The sequence below is a fragment of the Mus musculus genome, chromosome 4, assembly GCF_000001635.26.
Source record: "Mus musculus strain C57BL/6J chromosome 4, GRCm38.p6 C57BL/6J".
Lineage (NCBI taxonomy): Eukaryota > Metazoa > Chordata > Mammalia > Rodentia > Muridae > Mus > Mus musculus.
In genome coordinates this window covers 152,458,101-152,472,433 of record NC_000070.6, presented here as the reverse complement: position 1 = coordinate 152,472,433, position 14,333 = coordinate 152,458,101, and the positions used below count along the sequence as shown (strand labels likewise).

Here is a 14,333-nt window from a genome sequence, read left to right as displayed (position 1 = left end):
ATCCAGCAAACGTTCCTAGGTAGAGACAGGAAGGGAGCAAGGTTGCCTGGTGCCCTGGTATCTCAGCCCTCCCACCTCTGCCTGTCTGCCCAAACCCTGCAGCCCTCGGTCAGAGGAGGCTCCAGACATCACTGTTTCACTGTGGCATGTGCGCCATCACAAACTCAGGCTTTGATACCCACAGCTGTCAAAGGCAGCCCAGGGCAAGGATGTGGAACCGGCCAGTGGTAGCAGGGGCCTTCCAAAGGAGTTCCCTCCAGCTCCTCCTCAATGCAGGAGGGCCAGAAAAATTATAATGTGTGGACAGGGAAAATACCATGAATCTTCTCGTCAGAAAAAAAGTTTAGAGCATTATTTGAAACCCATAAATAGCATCAATGTTTAAAGACCTTACCAACAGACATTGGAAAGGACTGACAGGAGCAAAGCCCACGGAGCGCAGCCTCTGGGGTTGAGTATCAGGAAGGAGAGTCAGTGACCATGAGCCTGAAGAGAGGACCCTGCCGATGGAGAGGAGAGATAGGCAGGGCCATCGATGCAGACCTTGGAGACAGGTAGGGTCGTGATTAGCGCTAAGAAGGGCCTGTGTATGTATCTTTATTTGCCAGATGTAATTGTCATCTCAGAGGCTACTGCTGAATAAGCTCATCCTTTGTAGATCTTTCTGAACTCTGCCTGGCTGGTTCATCTCAGCTGTTCTAGTCCAAAGTCTTGTCCAAGCTGACTGACTCAAACTGGCTTCTCTCGGCTTCTGACTGAATTGCTCTGCTTGGCCTCAAACTAACTGGGGCACTTTGTTCTTATCTTCTGGCTCCTTCTCACTCTCTGGCTCATTCTGTCTTCGCCTGTGTCTGCCTTGTTCTCTCTGCAACCTGTCTCTGTAACAAACTGTACACCTTTCTCTCCCCGTTCTGCTCTTTGATAGCCTGTCCTTTCCTGTGCTGTTCTTGTGAGAGTTGGACGTATCCAGTCTATGATTCATTGGGCATGTTTTATCTCTGACTCACTCTGTCAGATCTTTCTCTGACTATCACTTTGTCTGCCCTCATATAGGCATCACTTTCAAGTATGGGATGTGTCTTTCTATAAACTAACCTTGCTTTCATTGTTTAGGATTAGAGGTGTGTACTAAGGGTGTGTGTGTATCCCAGCCAGAGGGATTAAAGGTGTCATTCCAGCTGGAACACAAAAATCTAGAAGGTCTTTGGATCTTATCCCTTACCATGTTGCTGGATTAAAATTCTTTTACAAGGGACTGTCTGGGAGGACCCCCGATAGGGTAAGGTCAAGGGTAGGAGGCACCTGGGACAGCTGGACCACGACTAGAATGTAGTATAATCTAAGGCGTGTGTGTGAACATGAATGGACGTGTGTGTGAACATGAATGGGTGAGTGGGAAGGAGGGGTTGAGGCCATTGTTTGGAGCTAGACTGTGATAGGAAGAACAGAAAGGAGCCAGGAGCCCCCAAACTGTTCTTGCTGGGTCCATGTGGGCTGTGGAGATCAAAAGGAGCAGGCCAGAGAGGGGCTCTCAGGTACACGGGCTAGACTGGCTCACGACCTTGCAATTTGTGCCCACAAGCATTGGGAAAGTTGTGCTGTGATTCGGCTGAGAGTTGGGCCGTGGGATTGACTGCTGGTCAGCCCAGGTCACCTGGCAGTTAATTCTGAGATGAGGAGGGTTGCGCCAGGGAATAGGGGAGGTGAAGGACAAGCCGGAGTGAAGGGAAACCGTGGATTGTTCTATAGTCTAGAGAAGAGAGAGAAAGGCCTGGGAGGGAGGCAGGTGTGTTACCGACAAGACCGAGTGAAGAGGGGCATAGAGCCCTGTACCCAGAAGTGGCAGGGAGTTTAGAACAGCCTCCTATGGCACACCCTGCTTTAGGCTGGTCCCTGCTAGGCTCCACAGGCCTCTTTGCTGAAGGAGCCTGTCTCTTTGTTGTGCATCACACCAAGGTAGGAACATTCCTGGGAATTAACATAGCGATCCCAAAGTGTCCAAGCCTGTGTGTGTGGAATCAGGACCCAGATCCCAGCCTTCTCTGACTGACCCTCCGGACACCACAGGAAGGCCTTGGAATTTGACAAGGATAGGAGAGAGAGCAGGTGAGAGGTGAGGGAGAACCAGGCTCAGGAGTGACAGGCTGCACTCTGGAAAGTCACATTTCTGTCCGGCACCTGTAGCACCACCTCGTGTCTGGCCTCGAGGAGATGATTTCCATGGTGTGTCCTGTTTCCTAACTTACAGGGGTTCTTGGGGGGCACTCTGGACCTATGGGATCATGATATCCATTAAGCCCCCATTGATCCTGCTGTGTGCTCTGCACCAATCACAGAGTGAGGGCTGTGTATCATCCCAGTAGAGCCCAATCGTGGGTCCACCTATTGTGTCTTCAGAGCCTGGGCCCTGAGCTGACCACACACAGACCAAGGGTCCTCTGGGTGGACCCCATTGTATGTAGTTTTTAGAAACCTAGATCTTGGGGTTCCAACCCTGTGCTTTGAGAAATGCTTCCTCCTTACTTCCTCGTTACTTCCTCTGTTGGTGAACTTTCCTAACTCTACTCTTCCGTCACGCTGTGACTGTCGGGGGACTATTTTCTAGCGGCTGAAAGCTCTAGGGGGTGGGCGTTCACCATGATTTCACTGTTTCTCAGTATTGGGCAAAGTCCACGACCACCTCTGCTAGTTTTCATCAGCTTTGAATCTAAAAGTGTGCCTTACCCCGATGGCAGAACATAGTGGGTTCCCAGGCCTCCTGGCAGGAGTTGCATTGGGTGCTATGTGTCCAGCATTTGTCAGAGCGTCATAGAGGAACCGATCTCAGTCACTGTGTACATGGATCCCTGCTGTTCCCAGTGGCACCTGGCTATCCATGAGCTGTGCCCCCTTCTCTGCTCCCCTGCCTCTGCTCAGCTGGCTTTTCTCAGCCCCACCCCCATTAGAGGGTATTGCCTTTCCCTGACAACGAGGAGAGGGTATTTTTAGTCACTCAGGCCAAGAGGCGTTCAGGTGTCATGGACAGGAGTCTCAGGGCCATCTTGTCCCCTTTCTTCTGCAGAGGATTCAGAGCCTAGAGCCTGATCTGCAGAGCCCAGCTCACAAAGCCCAGCATGTCCCAAAAGAACACAGGAGCATGTTGCTCCTCACAGAAGAGCAGACCTAGGCCTGCTTGCTTACATTCTGCCCAGTGAGAGGCAGAAGGTTGCTCAGGGGACAACGATGCCTGCATGCTAAAGCGCCCAGGGGTTCTGGGAATTCTGTCATGCTTTCTCCTTATCCTGACAATTTGGGAATGACCATGAAGCCAGCTCCTATGTGGCATGGTCACTGTCTTGCTATGTAATAGCTGCATGTGTAATAATTACAGTGGGCCTTGTGAGGAAGCTGTCCAGAAAAAACAGTGGCTTTACCCAGAAAGGACTTTTTCAAATGAAGAATGAAGTTTGTCCCCTGGGGTCTGCTGTTGACCCTGGGAATTGTGGTGTCATGCAGGGATGCTGGGGTCTGCTGTCACCCCTGGGAGCTGTCCTGGCATGCAAGGATCCTGGGGTCTGCTGTCACCCCTGGGAGTAGTGGTGTGATGCAGAGATGCTGGGGTCCGCTGTGTCACCCCTGGGAGCAGGGACGCTGCTTTCTCCCACTTGTTCTCTGCAGTGAGCCCTCTGACTGAGAATGTCACTATTTACGGAACCCGTAAGTGTGGTTGCTAACCTCAGGGATCCTGAGGGAAGGGGAAGGAACTTACCATGAGAGGACTGAGGGGCCACGTAAGCAACCACTGAAATGTCCGCTGTTCAGTGGCCATGATGGCACAGTGTCTGCCGTGGAACGAGGAAACAGAGGTGACACTAAACCTGAAACCATGACCAGGAGGTGGCATTGAGACCAGTGTAGACCGCGTAGGGTGTCGTGTGTCGCGGGAAAAGGGGTGTCCTGCTGAGCTAACCAACATCCCAAGTCCCAAACATCTTCAGAATATTTCCATCCTCCTGTGGCTGAGATGGCTCGCTTGCTTAGTGTGTGAGAGATGATAGCTAATCAGGGTGACCCTCTCCTCTGAACCCCAAGTTCTGCCTCTGAGCCCACAGCACTCTCAGGGAAGGTCACAGACCCTAAGCTTCCCATAATGAACAGCCTGTCTGCAGACACCCACACACCCACACACAAGGCCCGCCTGCCTAACTGCCCTCCCTCCTTGCTTCACCCACACCAGAAGGTTCTGGCAAAGCCCAGTGGGCGCTGCTGCAGTGGGGGATGCTGTGGGAAGGGTTTCACTCCACCCTGTGGCAACTGATAACCATGGCAACTGTGGAGAGCTTCTGGGATGTCCCAGCCACCTGCTGGATTGTACGGGTGCCGAGGCCTGGCCGGGCCCAAGGGTACACCATGTAGAACAGTGGGAGGTTGGGGGAGCCCTGAGCCAGGGGACCCTCCTCCCAGCTCTTGGAAGAGACAGGAGAGCGCCTGTTCCCAGATTCAGTAGCATGCCTGGTCCAGCGACTTTGCTCATTGTTAAAGCTAAATCCAAGACTCCTGTAGCCAGGGGCCTGAAACTCTCTCCAGACTCTTTGCCTCCATAATGCCTGTAGGTCCTTTGAAGGAGGGGGAGACTGGGGCTGAAGCAGAATCCTGCTTGTTGGTAGACCTGGGGTGACCATGCTCCTGACCCAGCATTCTCTGTGGAGCTGGGATGGAGCAGGAACCAGACATGGATGAGGTGGTCCCCTAGGAGGCAGAGAACCCTATTCCTGGGCGGACATCAGACCTGTGCTAGAACCTAACCTGTGCAGCATCTATGTCCCTCCATCTGGGCATCTCCTTTCCAGGCTCCATTCTCTAGGGAGCCCTTCATACATGACTGAATGTCATTGGTGCTGGAGCCAGCCCACTACAGAATGCTGAAGACACCATGTCCCTTTGGCCATGCCCAGGCTGCTCTCATGGACTTAAGGAAGCCCAGGTTCTCTGAAGCCAGTACAGTTGCCTCCCGGGACCCTCCCCAGCCCAAGTGATGCTGTCGATGGGCTGAACTTAGAGACAAGTCTTGTCACAGCCCTGTGACCCCTCACCCTCCATCTCCTCTGCCCTTAGGGCCTGACTTGTAATGCATTTGCCCTGTGAAGAAGCCTCAGGCCAAAACCCTCCATCTTGGGGCCAGCCCTCCAGGATCTCCTCTTTCCCAGGCTAGCCCTGGCAGGCCTAAGGAAGCCTTCACAACCACCGAGGCTTGACTGATACTAACTACCTTGTTGAAGGACTTCCCAAGGTTCCTTTCCATACCCCAGGGCACAGTTTCGCCTAGAACACTCTGAGCTACAAGAGGCACCAAGGTGAGGCCAGAGGTGACAGGAGACAGGGCCACATCCCCAAGACAAGGAGGCTCCAGACACAGTGCCTGCATATAGAGGCCGCTGCGGGCCTGGAGCTGGTATCTGGCTGATGATGTCTGTGTAGCTGGGTTGTCTTTCAACCCTCAGCCTCAACACTGCTCTGCTAAGGCGAACACGGCTTGTATTTTACAGTGGAGACGCTTTAACTGAGCAGCTCTGACTCACGCTCCAGAAGCCATTCCAGGCCATCCAGACCAAGTGTTCCCAGGAGACAGGCAGAGGAGGCCATGCATCTCCCAGCATGCCTGGGCAGAGGAGAGTGGACAGCTGTACACTTGCCCTCACTGCGGGCAGAGCCCCGGCTTACCCTGGGAGCTGAGAGCAATGACCGTGCCAATTACCGACGTCCGTGTTATGGGCACTCATTTCGATTGGCAGCTGGAGTTCACTGTGGGTTAGCTCTCAAGATGCTTAGAGGCTCGGCGACTTACATGTACTTAATCAGAACCCTCTAGGCCTCCCCATCCATCCACCAATTCAGTCCCCGTGGGGGTTGTCTTTGCTTCCCAGGTGAGAACAGCCACACAGTAACAAAGGACAGATTTCTAGTTTCTCCAAGTCCTACCAAGGTCCACATCCAGCCTGCGGCCCACAGCCACCTTCAGCCCAGGAGAGCTGTGAATGCACCCCACAGAGAGCCGTGCGGCTGCCTAACGCATCGTTAGGAGATCGGTGCCTTGCGATCTTTATAACTCTCTTGGGAGTTCTAAGGCATGGACTTTATACAGGACAATCCCATGCCCCAGTGTCAAGTGAAATCTATGTCTGCACGCTCTCGTGACCACAGACTAGATCGGACACCGATGAGACACCCCAAGGGCTACCCAGGAGGGGATCACTTGTGACCTCATTCCTGGGCCAGAACACCGTAATGCTGAGAGGCAGGGAAGTGACATGAAGACCCCAGATGACTGCCCATGCTTGCTGATGCCTTCCAGGCAAGAGGTTTCTTTGGGGCTCCTCAACCTGCTCTGAGAGAGAGGGGTCTCTCTCTCTCTCCTTCACACATGAGCATTCAGACCTCCACCAGAAAGGGATAGGTGTAGTCACCCTCAGCTATCTGTTTACAGCCCCTGCAAACACCTAGGCTCCCGTGAGCCTTTGCCCTACATCATAACACAAATTGTCCCAAACAAGGACCAGTCTTGCGTGGCCACATCCTCCCTCCTGTTTCTCCAAAAGTTCCTTATTTATGTACTATTTTTTGAGACAGGGTCTCGCTAAGTAGTTAAGGCTACCCCAGAACTCACCATGTAGACCAGGTTGGCCCTGAACTCACAGAGATGCACCTGCCTCTGCCTCTTTAATGCTGGGATTAGAGGTGTGTGCCACCATGCCTGGCTTAGACATTACTAAATCCTTCATCATCTTCTGAACAAATCTGTGATGAACACTCACAGAGACCTCCCTGGCTTCCTTTGACCCGACAGGATAAGGCCACACAAGCAGGATTTGGGGACCTAAGCTTTAGACCTATGCTGCCCAGCGACTTTCCACAAATATAACCACTGTCTCCACGCACGACTCTCACCACAGTGTTTCCCTGTTAATTATGTGATGCTGAAGACAGTGCCCCGCGGTTTCCTCTCTCATCCCCTTTTACTCATCAGGGCCTTAATGGACGGGGTGGAGTGCAGCTGGCTTTCAGGCTGCTGTTGGATGCTGCATGGGCAAGGATTTAGTCTTCCATGCTGCCTCACATCAGGTCACGTGGTGGTGCTGAGCGGGTAATCCTCTTTGAAACCCTTTGTTATTTATTCCTATCGTCCCCTGGAGAGTGTGGAGGGGCCTGGCATGCCGGGCTGGCACACAGGAACACTTGGAGAACAGAATTCTCCAGCAGACCTCGCTCTCCCACCAAGTGGAAGGCTGGGGCCCCAGCACTCCAGACCCAGGAAAGGGAAAAGGCTGTCTCTTAGCCTCCTTATGACCTGCTATTATGGGTGGAAAGGCTTAAAAGTCAGGGTGTCCCTGCTCCGCAACCCCACTTGTATTTCTGCCATTCTGGTGACCTCGCCCTGAAACTATTAAGTGGAAAGTATCAGACATGGACAACTAGTAACTCTTAAGTAACTCTTACTAGGGTATATCTTTGTAATTGTTATTTTATTATTGCTAATCTTCTTAGTTGCCTGATTTCTCAGTTAAGTTCTCCTGTGATCCGGATGTGTGTAGGAAAAGCTCGGCTCTACTGGGGATCTCGGACATCAGGGCATCTGGGAACCTGTTGACTAGGAAAGCTGGCCGTATCCGTGTCCTAATCAGCGTGGCTCAAAATAGCTGTATTTCTTCTCTCACCATGCGGGGTGGGGGGAGCTGAAACCCAAAGTCTAGGTGTGTGGCAGTGCTGGGGTCAGGGGTCTCTTCCGGGCTTTTCTGTGGTTCTGGTGGTGGCTGCTGCTGTTGGAGTGTGCCTTGGCTTGCAGACACACTGCCTCCTCGGTGTCTGCCGTATGTCACATGCCTTTGGTGTCTGTCACCTCTTCTTGTAGGGACATTTGTCACTTCAGGTAGGGACACACTGGTGCTGGATGCGCTCATCCCGTCGTTACCTTAAACATCTCCTCAAAACTTTTAGCCAAATCAGGTCACATGCACAGGCCCCAGACGGGATGTGGATGTCATTTGGGGGTGATAACACTCATGGTGACAGGGTTATCCACCCCCTCTCCCCCCAGCAACCACACACACACACACACACACACAGGGTTATCCACCCCCTCTCCCCCCAGCAACCACACACACAAACACACACACACAGGGTTATCCACCCCCTCTCCCCCCAGCAAGCACACACACAAACACACACGCACACACACAGGGTTATCCACCCCCTCTCCCCCCAGCAACCACACACACAAACACACACACACACACACACACACACACACAGGGTTATCTACCCCCTCTCCCCCCAGCAACCACGCACGCGCGCGTGCGCCAGCCCTCCATCAGGAAACTTCCATGACCTGTTTCCTAGTCTAGTGACTTCTTTCCATCCATCAGGGATTGTATGTCAGGGGTTGCAGGCTCAACAGTGATGAGGTGGTGGGATTTGGGAGTCGGGTGTCATTGTGCATGCATGATCTTGTCTCAAAAAACAGCAGCCTTTGGGCCCATGCCAGGGCCAAGTGCCCACCCTGTGACTAAGAGTAGGGTTATCATAGGATTTCATCTTCCTGCTCCAGCTGGCAGGTTAGGGAGGCACAACCTCTCCTGGTTCCAGAAGTTCAGCATCCTGGGTTAGGGCAGGCCTGGCCACCATAAGGAGGCGATGCCAGCACAGGTGACAAGGCACATCGTCCCAAGAAGCAGATGATGGTATGAACTTTCTGTCTAGAGCACCAGGCTGGCTTCCTCCTAGGAGGACAGATTCACACTGTGGACTTGAGGGAAGACCTAGGGATGAGCATCTTAGAGGCTCTGTCCCCTAGGAAACAGGACAACACATGTTACCAGCGACAAACCACCGGCTGCAGTGCCTAGACAGCGTCTCTTCAAGTGTCTGGTTCTGTTCCACAGTGGAAGCAGAGGATGGTGACTGAGGGCCACCTCCAGGCCCTGATAGAGCTCTCAAGAGTCACAACCTCTGGATGGCACCAGGAAGCCACCAGGCTCTGGGGATCAGCCCAGAACACTAGCTTTCCGTGCCAGGTACTGGCAGGTTACGGTGGCCAGAGTGTCACTGCCCAGGAATGCTCAGAGACTCGTGGCTCCCATCCAGCAGCTACTGCAGAAAGTAGCGTCACTCAAGAGAGATGACAGCGCCAGCTATTCCCCAAGCAGTGTCCTGTCCAGCCACTGTAAGTGCGGAGGCCCCGAGGCGTGGGTTTATCCCAAGAGAGAAAGGGACCCTAACCACACCTGAGGGCAGGGATGAGTGGCCAGCGGGTAGGGGGTCTGCTTGGCTGCTTGGTGACGCTCCCACTGAGGTCTCCCATGTTAGAATTGGCCAGGCTCTTCCTTCTCTCATCCTGAGGTACACAGGGCTAAAACCCACCCTCCAGCTCGTCCTGTCGGTCCATCCCTGCACAGGGCTGGGCGCTGACCATTCAGAGAGCCCCCCACCCCAGCACGCGCCTTGCTGAGTCAGGCACTGGAACAGTCTCCTAGGGACAGATTCTGTTTCCACCCCCACCCCCACTTCCACCGGGCTTCTGCTTTGGCTCACTTAAAAATCTCCATCCAGCCATGAGAGGAGACTCAGCGTTTTCTCTATCCCTTTATGATAGATGTTCCAGCAAGGAGCTGCAGAAGCTTCCAGTCTCTGCAGACTTTGGCCGTGCGCCTCGCTCTGCTGCTCTCTCTGCCCCTCTGTGGGAGAGCGATTCACCTGCCCCTCATCCACCCCACCTCGACCTGGCACAGTGACCATCCACTAGATCTAGACTTTCCATCTCTGACATGGCAGGCTAGTTACACCACAGCCGGCTCGGGGGCGCTGCTCTGCTGCAGCAGAAGTCAGGGCTCAGAAGTTTACGTAGGCCTTCGGTTGCTGCCTGGACTCCTCAGAGGTTTGCATAGCTGTCCCCAAGGGAGCTGGTAAGTGTAGAGGCCAGGAGGCACTGCCTCTCTAGAGACCCCCCTCCTGGCATGGTGGGACAGAAATTCTGGAGCATGAGCCATTAGGCCCCAAAGATGAGTGGGAAAGACAAGGCTTAGGTTTTATAAGAGAAAACGGCGAGCCGAGTCCACGTCCAGCGGTCTGTGATGGCCAGCCTGCTCCTCAGGGTTGGGTCTCTGTGTATTCTCTGAAAGACGAGACTCCCGAGGGACTCAGGAGTGCTCTGCAGAAGCTACAGGAGCAGGAGAGCCAGAGACTTCTTCACAACGACTACCACAGATCTATCCCCTATCAGCCATAGGCCTTGCTTCTGAAGGGTGTCCCCCAGCCCCAACAGAAAATGTCTCCCACCTTGACTGAGATTTGGGTCCCCCAAAGAGGCTCCAGGTAGCCCTGCCCTGCTTCTTCTGAGAACAGCTGCAGGAAGAGCTGTTAACGGAAGAAACCAGGTGTGCCCACAGGTAGGAAGACGAAGGCAACCAGGGTACACACTCTGCCCCTGGGAAGCAGAAGTGGCCCTTGTCTTTCCCACAGCGGCAGGCTGCACTCTCTGTGTCTCTGTTTGAAATGGGCTCTGCTGAACATCTGCATCCTTGGGAATAAGGCCGTAGGTAGCTCAGATGGCATCGTGAGGCTAGCCGCTAAGCCTCTGGGTTTGGAGGAGGAGTCCTGGGCCATGGAGGTGGCAGGCAGCGCTTTCATGAAGTCAGAAGAGAGGCCTCCAGCCTAGGTGCCCCCTTCCCAGAGCCTCCCACTGGGGCTGGCTCTGTCTTGCCTGGGTTATCCCTCTGTGTTCTTGGTCAGCTCCCTCAAATGGGGAGGGCTCTGACACACTTTCACAAAGGGGTTATAAATTTAGTTTGAAAGAAAGAAGTACAGCAAGATGTCCTGGAATTCACTTTGTGCCCTGGGGTTCCACTCTGCCGGGTGCATGCTTTCCCCTGAGAATTCTGGGAATGAGGCCATGAGGCCTGTGGTCACCAGGGAAAATTCCCTGGCCCTGGAAAGTGTCCCTCACACTTAGGTGTCTTGATCTGGTAACTCGCAATGTGAGTTTGAATCCTGGGTCCCACTTCTTGGTTTTCAGAGTCCCTTTATTCAAGGTCACTTTCATTGTTTGTGTATTTGTTTTGAGAAAGGTGTAGCCCTGGCTGACCTAGAATTCACGATGTAGACCAGGCTGGACTTGAACCCACAGAGCTCTTTCTACCTCTGTCTCCAAAGTACTGGGAATAAAGGCCTGCAACACCCTGCAAAGCTTGTCAAAGTTAGTTTTTACAAACTATTCTGAAACAAAACTTGCGATCCCTATAGCAAACCCAGTGTTACTTGCCTTCCGTAGATGGAAACTGAGAATGTAAGTATAAATTTGAGACCCTTGCCAGCGAGACCAGGGGTACACGAGGTGAGGCATGTTCTGACAACCCCAGCCTGGTGGGTCATGGGAACCCCAGGTCAAGCACTCTGCTCTTTTATTGGGAATTCTGCCCCTGTCACCTCAGTCACCCCCAGGTCCCTTAGATGACAGTTGGAATGCTGGTTGAAATTCAATCATGGTATTAAGAGGAGAGAGACAGAAGAGACGGGAAACCCAGGTTGGACTGTCAGTCACTTGTACCCTCATTGGCTGAGTGAAGCATGGTCTCGGTGACAACCGGGTCCCCGGGCACTGGGCTAGCCTTTCAGTATCAAAGACTTAAATAAGAAAGCTGTAGCGAGCATTCCTCAAAGGTCTGGTACAGAATGGCCAGCAACTCATGAGTAGTGGTAACTTTGCCCTGGGAACGCCTGCCCCAGCTCTTGGTTACACAGGATGCCTTTTGGAAGAAGCAAGTAGACAGAGCATTAGGAATGGAAGGTGCAGCTCCCTCCATGTTGCTGCCCACTCAAAGGAGACCACCAGGAATAATGAGAGAGTCCACCCAGACCTGGAATAGATGGTCTCTATGAGGCCTGTGAGCAGTGATGTTCCTGGTTCATGGAGAGGCCCAGCAGCCCTCTCAACAACAGGAGCAAGGATCGGGGATGCCGTAGGCACGAGAAGGAGAGGGAGAAGAAGCACACACATATGCCTAGTATGGATGTGCAAGAGAAGAGGCAAGCAGCTGTGCAGAACGAGAAGGAGGGTGAGGACTGAAAAGGCAGATGGTACAAATGTTAAGCTAGGACTCGGCTTGAGACTACAGGCATTAGGCAACCGCTGCGGGGGTTCGAGTAAGACTGGGGGTCTCTGATTAAGGCATAACGGGAGAGATCTGGCATTGAGAAAAAGGCGCTGGTCTCTGGTGACAAATGAAAACTGTGGTTCAAACAGCAGCTCCCAAAGCTAGGAGAGGTGGTTCTGACATGGAGTGGGGACAGCTCGTAGACAAGCCAACAGCTGGAGCATAGAGTAGAAGGGAGGATTGCTGGTTCAACCACACAGGCCCTGGGTCTGAAGGCAAGAACTGAAGCTAGAGCCGCAGAACTGTCCCGGGGAGCACTCGAGGGAGGAGTCCAGGAGCAAACCAATAAAGGCAGGCGTTCTTGAGAGAATGGAAGCTGACTTGGAGCGGTAGGGGTAGAGCTGGCAGAAATAGCAATGATGGAGGCAGAGAGAGATGACAAGGTCAGGGTGCAGACATTAGAGATGGGGTGGGGGTGGGGACAGCGGTAAGATGGGGATGGTAGAGATGGCCGCGTTGAGGAGGAGAGATTGGTATTAGAGGAGGTGGTGATGTAGTAGAAATGTTGGCACTGATGGTGACAGGCATGGTGATGTTAGAGGTGGTGGGCATGGTTATGCTGGAAACAGGGTGGGGGCTGAGGTGGCGATGGTCTTACAGAGAGTCGTGGTCGTGGTGATGGTCATGTGTTTGGTGTGATGGTACCAGTGGTCATGATGAAGGCGGTAGACACGGCGATGGAGATGGTAGAGGAGATGGGATGGATGTGGGGATTGTAGGTGTGGAAATGGCTGTGTGCTAGAAGTTGTGGAGGCAGTCATGGCTCGGGTGGTAGAAGTAGAGGTAGAAATAGAGGTTCTTGTGGTGGAGGTGGTGGAGGCAGAAAGGGTCATGGTAGAGGTTGCAGAAGTGACTGGTAATGGCAGTGGGGGTGAGCGCAGTGAGGGTGATGGAGGTGGCGATGATGGTGATCAGGGTGATTGTGGTGGGGGTGAGCACGGTGGGAATGATGGAGATAAGGGTGATCGTGGTAAAGGTGATCGCAGTGAGGGTGACCGAGGTAGGAATGAATGATGGTGCTAGGGGTGATCATGTTGGAGGTGATCGTAGTCAAGGTGATCACAGTGGGGGGTGGGGGTGATCGCAGTGAGGACGATCATGGGTAAAGGTAGTAGTGATGGCGATAGTGGTGATAAAGGTGGCAGAGATGGCCGTGGTGGTGGACGTAATTACATAGATGATGGAGATGGCCGTGGTGGAGATGGAGATTGGCAGGGGAAGGGGTGGGGGTCAGGATGGAGACGGTGGTGCAGATAGTCACAGTGGAGGGGGTGACAGTAGAGACGATAGTGAAAGGTATCATCGTGATAGTGGTAGTGGAGAGTCGTGTGGGCATGAAGATGGCCGCTGTGAAGTAGAGTCATGGTGGGGTGAAGGTGGTGCTGATGGAAGAGGTGGAGAGGGTCACGGTGGAGGTGAGATGGTTGCGGAAGTGGTGAGGACAGAGGTAGTTCAGATTGTCATAGTAGAGATGGTAGGGTAGAAGTAGTGGGGGTATCAGAGATAGTCACGGTAGTAGTGGTAGGGCATGTGTGTGTGTGTGTGTGTGTGTGTGCATGTATGTGTGTTTGTGTGAATGCGTGCTCATTAATGTGTGTATACACACGTGTGTCTCTGTGCATGTGTGCATGTGCATAAGTGTGCATGTGCATGTGTGTGTACGTATGTGTGTACGTATGTGTGTATATGTATGTGTTCATGCACATATGTGTGCATGTGTGTGTGTCTGTATGCACATGTGTGTGTGCATGTGTCTGGGTGTGTGGATGCATGTATATGTATGTGTGTGTTCATGTATATGTGTGCATACATGTGCGTGTGTGTGCATGTGTGTTCACATGTGGGGGTACCCACACAGCTGCCACTAGAAGCCTGGCACACTGTGCATGTTTCAGGAGCCAGTGTCACCCCAGTGCAGGATTGTAGATCTGGTTGAGACAGAGCCTGAAAGCCTAGGCCTTGCTGCTGCCCTCCACAGAGAAACTCCTCCCAGGAGACAGCAAACGCCACAGGACACCCTGTCTCTCCAAGGGGAGCAGCTGAACATGACCTCCCACGGCTCTGCTTCCTCCATTCTGCTTGGCTGGCACCCCATGCTGGCATCTATATTATCTGTAAGCAAAGAGCTGCTTGTCCATAGCAAGGTGGCAC

The 14,333-nt window shown here is 53.1% G+C and overlaps 1 protein-coding gene across 7 annotated transcripts in view; it reads left to right on the top strand.

Annotated features, from left to right (window-relative positions):
- The window catches only part of Kcnab2 (potassium voltage-gated channel, shaker-related subfamily, beta member 2), an 86,806-nt gene that overhangs the window by 5,116 nt on the left and 67,357 nt on the right, over window positions 1-14,333 (top strand). The window contains exon 1 of one of the 7 annotated variants that reach the window (XM_030253267.1): window positions 9,898-9,935. The exons of the other annotated variants lie outside the window; for them this stretch is intronic. The gene's annotated coding sequence lies outside the window, so the exon portion shown is untranslated. Of the gene's footprint in view, window positions 1-9,897; window positions 9,936-14,333 lie in introns of those variants that run through there. 7 annotated transcript variants of the gene reach the window in all.